The sequence below is a fragment of the Protobothrops mucrosquamatus genome, unplaced genomic scaffold (assembly GCF_001527695.2).
Source record: "Protobothrops mucrosquamatus isolate PMUCROS unplaced genomic scaffold, P.Mucros_1.0 scaffold1055, whole genome shotgun sequence".
Classification (NCBI taxonomy): Eukaryota; Metazoa; Chordata; class Lepidosauria; order Squamata; family Viperidae; genus Protobothrops; species Protobothrops mucrosquamatus.
Window position 1 is genome coordinate 81,911 of NW_015387287.1, and position 8,216 is coordinate 90,126.

The following is an 8,216-nucleotide window of genomic DNA, read 5'->3' on the forward strand; positions in this document are numbered from 1 at the left end:
AGAAAACAGCTGGAGGGGGAAGGGAATGAAGGAGATGGAGAAGGAAAGGGGGAGAGAGGAGAAGGGAGAGAGGGAGGAAGGAAAGAAAGAAGGAAAGAAAGGAAAGAAGGAAGGCAGAAGATGAAGGAAAGAAGAGGGAGGGAGGAAGGAAGGAGGGAGGGAAGGCAGAATGGGAAAGAACTAAAGGAGGGAGGGAGGAAGGAAGGAAGGAAGGAAAAAGAAGAGGTGGAGAAGGAAGTATGGAAAAGAGAAAATAGCTGGAGTGGGAAGGGAATGAAGGAGATGGAGAAGGAAAGGGGGAGAGAGGAGAAGGGAGAGAGGGAGGAAGGAAAGAAAGAAGGAAGGAAAGGAAAGAAGGAAGGCAGAAGATGAAGGAAAGAAGAGGGAGGGAGGGAGGAGGAGGGAGGGAAGGCAGAATGGGAAAGAACTAAGGGAGGGAGGGAGGAAGGAAGGAAGGAAAAAGAGGTGGAGAAGGAAGTATGGAAAAGAGAAAACAGCTGGAGTGGGAAGGGAATGAAGGAGATGGAGAAGGAAAGAGGGAGAGAGGAGAAGAGAAAAGAGATGAGGAAAGGAGGGGAAAAGGCAGGAGGGGGAAAGAGATGAAGGAGGAAGAACGGAAGGGGGAAAAGAACTGGAGAAGGGAGGGAGGGAGGGAGATGGAGAGGGAAGGAAAGGCGAGAGGAAGGGTAACAAAAGGGAAGAGAAAGGGATGACTGAAGAAATAATGAAAAAAATGTAATCAGTTGGAATGAAGAGAAGTTCATCTTGTACAGTTGAATGAACATGGGGAAGTGAGGTGTGTCAGAAAGTGTGAACTGACAGGTCCCCTCACTTATTGTGGGTGAGCATAAAAGTAGGAATCTATAGGTTGGCAAAAGTTACATGCTTAGTAATTACTGATTGATTGAGTTAAGATACTTAGAGGGTTGTCCATCTTTCACGTCATAACTCTGGGTGGTTCATGCCAACAGCAATAAAAACATAGAAGAAGTGATAAAAACCAACATCCAAACAAAAGAAATCTGGGTGCCTTTAAAACGATCCTCCCCAATTCAAATACAGTCTCTAATCACTGGGCTGCAGCCTCATCCCTATTCCTGCTTTTTAAAAGCTCTTTAAGGAAGACTAAAAAGGGTGGGAGATACCAGATCTGCAGCTGGGAGGACAAGCTTAACCTGGGGAGAACTGGGGCAATAGTCTGAATGAATGTAGGGTGAGGGTGAGGAAGATGATTCCGCTCAATGACATAAAGGGATGGGGAGGTAAAACAGTATAAGAGAATTAATAATAATTTATTAAATTTAAATAGCTTGATATTGGGATGACAGGGTGATTCACACATAAAAAGGAATGAATCAAAAACATGGTTCATTTTGATTACAGGTAGTCCTCGACTTACGACCACAATTGAGCCCAGAATTATGGTCGTAAGTCGGGGCAGTCATTAAGTGAGGTGCCCACATGATTGCTTTGTTTTTAATGACCACAATCCCTGCTTTTCCCATAGTGGTCACTAAGTGGCTCCAATTCTCCCGATCTTAAGTGCTAAGAGTGGATCTATGGGGCGAATAAACATGGAAGGAAAAAAAAGAAAAAAAGAAAAGCGGTGAAAGAAAGAATAAAAGTAGAAGGAGTTCGGGAAGAGAAAAGTCAGAAAATTAGCGCTTAGTTCTTCAATTTTTACAGACTTAAGGCTACTCATTCGTGAGCTGAAAGCGACATTGAGAGAAGATTAAAAAATTTGGCGTGGTGGAAGTTTGTCCCTTGGAGAGACACAGGGTGGAAATGTCCTTATTTTATCCATCATCCCCAGCGCATGTCCTCTCTAACCAATGAATGTGATATCCTTTGGTAATTAATAGCTGCAATGTAAAAATGTAAAAATTGACACACACCCCTTATTTCAGCACTGTCAGAGAGGATAGTCTTCCATTTTTTAACAACAACAACAACAACAACAACAACAATAATAACAATAATAATAATAATAATAATAATAATAATAATAATAATAATAATAATAATAATAATAATAATAAAAAAGTTGGAAGGGACCTTGGAGGTCATCTAGTCCAACCCCCTGTTCAAGCTATAGTATTTCAGACAAATGGCTATCTATCCAGTCTTCAAGACTTTGAATGGCTGAGGAATTCTGGGAGTTGCCAAGTTTGCAAAACGATGTGCTAGACCAATTGCCATAATTTCCAACCAGTGTGAGGAATTACTAAAATTGAATTTCCCTGTAATCTGGGAAATGCTACTTTGAATGTGTTCAAAATGCTATGCAAACACAGCACTTTTTAATCCAGAGGCAGATGACAATACCCTTTGCAGCCAGTAGATGGTGCACACAGATTAGCTAAACCTGATCAGAGGACATACACAGATAGTCCTGTATTTACAACAATTCCTTCAGTGAGTGTTCAAAGTTACAACAGCACTGAAAAAAATGATTTATGATGTTTTTCACAGTCGTTGCAGCATCCCCCTGGTCAAAATCCGGATGCTTGGCAACTGGTTCATATTTATGACGGCTGTTCATATTTATTTATCACATGATCTGCTTTTGCGACTTCTGACAAGCAAAGTTAATGGGGAAGCCAGATTCACTTAACCATGTTTACTAACTGAACAAGTGCAGTGACTCACTTCACAACTGTGGAAAGAACGATCGTAAAATGGGGCATAACTCACTTAACATATGTCTCACTTAGCAACATACAAATTTTGGGCTCAGTTGTGTTCTGCTTTGTGGCTGCCACAAAGAAGAGGGAGTCAAGCTATTCTCCAAAGCGCCTGAAGGCAGGATAAGAAGCCACGGATGGAAACTGACCAAGGAGAGAAGCAACCTAGAACTAAGGAGAAACTTCCTGACAGTTAGAACAATTAACCAGTGGAACAACCTGCCTCCAGAGATTGTGGATGTTTCAGCACTGGAGATTTTTAAGAAGAGATTTGTCATTTGTCTAAAATGGTATAGGGTTTCCTGCCTGAGCAGAGGGTTGGAGTTGATGACCTTCAAGGTCCCTTCCAACTACTACTACTACTACTACTACTACTACTACTACTACTACTACTACTACTACTACTTCTTCTTCTTCTTCTTCTTCTTCTTCTTCTTATTATTATTATTATTATTATTATTATTATTCGAAAACTATGTGTAATTGTATGCTACCTGGTGATTGTAAGGTGTATGTTGATCAACTTCTGGATTACAAATTTTGTCTATTATGTTCCATGAAAGGCAAAAAGTCAACTTTCTTTAAGCGAACCTCAGAAACTCGATTTTTCCAACTACAGTATTTGGATTTCTTGACAGAAATGCGGAAGGATTTGCCATGGCCTTCTTCAAAATATTAATTTGCTTCCCTAGCCTATTCTGTAATCCTGGGATTTCCTTGTGGTCTCCCATTCACGTACTAACAATCAAAGGTAGGAACTGTGGAAGCAGGTTAACAGAGTCTCCTACTGCTAGAGATTTGGGGAAAAAAAGTTATTGCAATACATCTGGAGGATATTGCTCTCAAGAAGGCTCAGCTATTAGTCACATTTCCTTGTTTCGCAGAAATCTGCAGGCAATATAGGAGCGCATTAGTATCACCCCATGTGCCACGTAATTCAGATTCACCAACTTGGCACCACCTAAAAGTTGGATGACCTCACATTCCAGTGTACCAAACCAGGATTTGGGACACCCCAATACTTTTGGTCCATGTTGGTTTCGGAAGATTGAGAATAACAGAATTGCATATGGCTGAGAAATAATATCTTGATAGAATTATTCATTCCAGTACATCTGTCTGAAGCTTGAGAACAGCCACTAAGGACCAATGGGTCCATAACAGTGTGTAAAAAAAGTTTTATCTATTGATTCTTGGACTTCCTGGGTTCACCTCGTATGAAAAATATCGCAATTGGTCCTTCTGCTGTAATAAAGAAATAAACTTCTATTAATATCCCTCTCCTTCCTTTCTGTTGGGTTCTGCTTTCTGCTTTTCTTTGGTTCTCAGAAAGTAAAGAATTTGTGGGCGTCCAGATATTACTGAAACTACAGAATCTGGAAGCTACAAACAGCCTGGCCAGTGATGAGGGATGCTGGACATTGTAGTTGAAACACATCTGAATGAATTACATTTGGGATAAGGGCTGATCTCTGCTGTGTAGCTCAGACTTAGGGAGGGTGGTAAAGTTGGAAGGGACCTTGGAGGTCATCGAGTCCAACCCCCTGCCCAGGCAGGAACCCTACACCATTTCAGACAAACGGCTGTCCAGTCTCTTCTTAAAAACTTCCAGTGTTGGAGCATTCACCATTTCTGGAGGCAGGTTGTTCCACTGGTTAATTGTTCTAACTGTCAGGAAATTTCTCCTCAGTTCTAGGTTGCTTCTCTCTTTGGTTAGTTTCCACCCGTTGCTTCTCGTCCTGCCTTCAGGCGCTTTGGAGAATAGCTTGACTCCCTCTTCTTTGTGGCAGCCCCTGAGATATTGGAACCTAATTATCCAGACATTTCAGGGAAAAAAATGACAAATCTTCACAGAATAATATGAGAGGTCTTACTTAACACTGTTGCAAATGTAAAGAAGGAATGAAAGGACTGCAAATTTTCGAGACGGGGCAAGGGGACAGAATCCTATGCAGTTTCCTATTGATTACATACAGTACTTAAAGGAAATTCTGGGTTTTCCCTGAGTAATGTTATACTAAGATGCAGTGGCACTAAAATTATGCTAAGCCTAAGCAAAATTTTGGAGGATAATCAGCACCCGAATGAGTAATCCTACAGCTTGACTCAGAATGCTATTTGTAGATAGTTCTTGAGTTATGATCATCATGGAGACTGCCCATCCCCGTCATAATTTTATGGCCTTTTATAAATTATGTCCATTTTTACAATTTTACAGACTTTTTTTTGCAGGGGTCATTACGAACTGGTTGCCAATTGCCTGAGGTGGGGAGGTCACATGACTGCTGGGGGGGAGGGGCTGACCGTCAGAACTTTGAATCTGAGTTGCAAGTATTCCCCAAGTAGGTCTGTCAGAACTTTGAGTGATCATTAAGTGACCGATCGTAGGTTGAGGACATCCTGTAAATGAAATAAGTCAGTCAGTCTGGAATTGTGCTCATCAACTTTCAAAGTGCCCCTGTTTTTTTGTGGCACAGAATAATATGCAGTTGTCAATATATACATTTTATTTATTAATCAGGTTTATGTGGCCACCCGTGTTCTGGAAAGCGACTCTGGTTGGCGTACAGCAATCCAGTCAAAAGAGTGAATACATAAATGATCATTACCTAAAACCATTATGTAATAATTATTTTTAAAAAGTAGTAAAAATTATAAAAGCAGAACTGAAACAGGAAAAGAAAATAAGAGATGGAGTGATGTTAATAGCGGAGTTGCATCGTAAGTTAGCCCGTCCCCTATCTTCTCCAACTCATTATTTATANTTATTATTATTATTATTATTATTATTATTATTATTATTATTATTATTATTATTATTATTATTATTATTATTATTATTATTATTATTATAAAACTATGTGTAATTGTATGCTACCTGGTGATTGTAAGGTGTATGTTGATCAACTTCTGGATTACAAATTTTGTCTATTATGTTCCATGAAAGGCAAAAAGTCAACTTTCTTTAAGCGAACCTCAGAAACTCGATTTTTCCAACTACAGTATTTGGATTTCTTGACAGAAATGCGGAAGGATTTGCCATGGCCTTCTTCAAAATATTAATTTGCTTCCCTAGCCTATTCTGTAATCCTGGGATTTCCTTGTGGTCTCCCATTCACGCACTAACAATCAAAGGTAGGAACTGTGGAAGCAGGTTAACAGAGTCTCCTACTGCTAGAGATTTGGGAAAAAAAAGTTATTGCAATACATCTGGAGGATATTGCTCTCAAGAAGGCTCAGCTATTAGTCACATTTCCTTGTTTCGCAGAAATCTGCAGGCAATATAGGAGCGCATTAGTATCACCCCATGTGCCACGTAATTCAGATTCACCAACTTGGCACCACCTAAAAGTTGGATGACCTCACATTCCAGTGTACCAAACCAGGATTTGGGACACCCCAATACTTTTGGTCCATGTTGGTTTTGGAATAATAATAATAATAATAATAATAATAATAATAATAATAATAATAATAATAATAATAATAATAATAATAATAAAGTTGGAAGGGACCTTGAAGGTCATCTAGTCCAACCCCCTGCTCAGGCAGGAAACCCTATACCATTTCAGACAAATGGCTGTCCAGTCTCTTCTTAAAAACTTCCAGTGTTGGCGCATTCACCGCTTCTGGAGGCAGGTTGTTCCACTGGTTAATTGTTCTAACTGTCAGGAAGTTTCTCCTTAGTTCTAGGTTGCTTCTGTCTTTGGTTAGTTTCCATCCGTTGCTTCTTGTCCTGCCTTCAGGTGCTCTGGAAAATAGCTTGACTCCCTCTTCTTTGGGGCAGCCCCTGAGATATTGGAACACTGCATATGGCTGAGAAATAATATCTTGATAGAATTATTCATTCCAGTACATCTGTCTGAAGCTTGAGAACAGCCACTAAGCACCAATGGATCCATAACAGTGTGTAAAAAAAAGTTTTATCTGTTGATTCTTGGACCTCCTGGGTTCACCTCGTATGAAAAATATCGCAATTGGTCCTTCTGCTGTAATAAAGAAATAAACCTCTATTTATATCCCTCTCCTTCCTTTCTGTTGGGTTCTGCTTTCTGCTTTTCTTTGGTTCTCAGAAAGTAAAGAATTTGTGGGCGTCCAGATATTACTGAAACTACAGAACCTGGAAGCTACAAACAGCCTGGCCAGTGATGAGGGATGCTGGACATTGTAGTTGAAACACATCTGAATGAATTACATTTGGGATAAGGGCTGATCTCTGCTGTGTGGCTCAGACTTAGGGAGGGTGGTAAAGTTGGAAGGGACCTTGGAGGTCATCGAGTCCAACCCCCTGCCCAGGCAGGAACCCTACACCATTTCAGACAAACAGCTGTCCAGTCTCTTCTTAAAAACTTCCAGTGTTGGAGCCTTCACCACTTCTGGAGGCAGGTTGTTCCACTGATTAATTGTTCTAACTGTCAGGAAATTTCTCCTCAATTCTAGGTTGCTTCTCTCCTTGATCAGTTTCCACCCATTGCTTCTCGTCCTGCCTTCAGGCGCCTTGGAGAATAGCTTGACTCCCTCTTCTTTGTGGCAGCCCCTGAGATATTGGAACCTAATTATCCAGACATTTCAGGGAAAAAAATGACAAATCTTCACAGAATAATATGAGAGGTCTTACTTAACACTGTTGCAAATGTAAAGAAGAAATGAAAGGACTGCAAATTTTCGAGACGGGGCAAGGGGACAGAATCCTATGCAGTTTCCTATTGATTACATACAGTACTTAAAGGAAATTCTGGGTTTTCCCTGAGTAATGTTATACTAAGATGCAGTGGCACTAAAATTATGCTAAGCCTAAGCAAAACTTTGGAGGATAATCAGCACCCGAATGAGTAATCCTACGGCTTGACTCAGAATGCTATTTGGAGATAGTCCTTGATTTACGATCATCATGGAGACTGCCCATCCCCCTCATAATTTTATGGCCTTTTATAAATTATGTCCATTTTTACAATTTTACAGACTTTTTTTTTGCAGGGGTCATTACGAACTGGTTGCCAATTGCCTGAGGTGGGGAGGTCACATGACTGCTGGGGGGGAGGGGCTGACCGTCAGAACTTTGAATCTGAGTTGCAAGTATTCCCCAAGTAGGTCTGTCAGAACTTTGAGTGATCATTAAGTGACCGATCGTAGGTTGAGGACATCCTGTAAATGAAATAAGTCAGTCAGTCTGGAATTGTGCTCATCAGCTTTCAAAGTGCCCCTGTTTTTTTGTGGCACAGAATAATATGCAGTTGTCAATATATACATTTTATTTATTAATCAGGTTAATGTGGCCACCCGGGTTTTGGAAAGCAACTCTGGTTGGCATACAGCAATCCAGTCAAAAGAGTGAATACATAAATGATCATTACCTAAAACCATTATGTAATAATTATTTTTAAAAAGTAGTAAAAATTATAAAAGCAGAACTGAAACAGGAAAAGAAAATAAGAGATGGAGTGATGTTAATAGCGGAGTTGCATCGTAAGTTAGCCCGTCCCCTATCTTCTCCAACTCATTATTTATAAATAATAATAATAATAATAATAA